This window comes from Pinus tabuliformis, chromosome 3_1, assembly GCF_031772625.1.
Source record: "Pinus tabuliformis cultivar Carrire ecotype Pingquan chromosome 3_1, CPIR1, whole genome shotgun sequence".
In the NCBI taxonomy this organism is placed as follows: Eukaryota; Viridiplantae; Streptophyta; class Pinopsida; order Pinales; family Pinaceae; genus Pinus; species Pinus tabuliformis.
In genome coordinates this window covers 550,339,121-550,340,800 of record NC_142301.1, presented here as the reverse complement: position 1 = coordinate 550,340,800, position 1,680 = coordinate 550,339,121, and positions in this window count along the sequence as shown.

The following is a 1,680-nucleotide window of genomic DNA, read 5'->3' as shown; positions in this document are numbered from 1 at the left end:
ACGCATAGTTTTTCATTTCAAGCTTGTGTAAACATGAAACCGAATCTGAGCATATGTTGTCGCATGGTTCAAGCTCATTAAAAAATGAACCAGGCCACGAGTAGAGTTACGTGAAGTTCAAGCTCGTTAAAAAATAAACCTAGCAATGAGCATATGTTCCACTAGAGTTTAAGCTCATTAAAAAATGAACCCACCTCCGATAAATAACCATTGCGATCACATTATTATCAGCTTTTGAGCCTTGGTCATGTTCTTACCATCACCTCCACTCTTTTTTAGCCGATCATACGCCTCCATTCCATTGTTTACCCCTTTTGAGGAACAGCTGTGACGAGTGATTCTATTAGCCATCTTCTTTGCACTGTCATGATTGGAAAGTTCCGAACCTTACCTGGAACCAACTGCTACCCAAAAATATCACTCATTCCTCAAAAAATGAGTCTCCTTTAAGCTCTTTTCATCTGACTCGTAAAATATGAAAAGATTGCTAAGCAATTGGCCTCGCCAGCTCATTAAAATGACCGAAAGTGCTATCCCTCCTCTATATTTTAATCTTTTTGGACCTAAGGGATCATTACACAAAAATATCGAGTGCTTGTCTTGTTCCGCTCATTAAAGCTATCGAAAATTCATCCCTTTTATATTATTTTATACTTTTTAGGACTTAAGGGATTATATGATGAAAAAGGATTACTGGAGCTTCCTTTCCGTCTCTTTTCAGACTCTCTAAAGTTGAAAAGGACCGAGTTATCTTTGTCATTAAACTCATTAAAATAATAGCAATGAACTTGTCCATGCAGACAAGAGCGAGTTTCACTGTCGCTAGACTCGTTAAAACATAGCGACGGGTTTTCCCGAAGGGAAAATTATAGAACAACCATATGTTATCCTCCTCAAGCTTGACATAAATAAAGAGGTACTGGTCAGCAATGACTGGGGAAAAATTGGAAGGAAACTTGAAGAAACTTTATTGGTAGCAAGTCACTCTGAACATGACACTTTCACTCCATCACCTTGATTGAGTCAGGTTGGGTTATTCCATTCATCAACCATATTACCATTGGTCCACCATACCATCCATTCTTGGGGTTAACACTACCAATCCACTTCAGTGTTGCCTATATTTTCAAGAGAAGTCACTCAGAGAATTCACCAACCCAGCTTGTGTCTCATCTGCTGCAATACCTTCACGCTTCATTCTTTCATGACCACCACCTTGAACCCCATATCATCAGATTGTTTTCACCTCCAAAAAATAATTTGCTCCATTCCGTGTCATAGATGTGGGATTCATTAATGCCCTCCTACGATGGGTAACTTCTTGTCGACATCAGCTCATTATCCAAGAAGTCAGTCTAGGAACAACCCTTTCAGTACTTTGAAGCTTGCATGCCTCAATGGAAAGTTTCTCACTTCCAACGACAGGTTTACATTAATGGCCTTCGACCGAAAGATTTTGCGTGGTGTTCGATGCCAATCCCATTTTCACACCACGTGAATTGTACTGTCGTACCTTGAGGATCATCATCATTATCGGTGATTCCTCTCACACCTGTTAATGGCTTACATCATTGGCTGGTAATCAGGCAATGTCTTTCCATGTTTGACTCCAGAACATCTTCTCACATGGATCAACTTGTACTTTAGGCGAAGATTGAACAAGTTTGAAGACCCCGGATC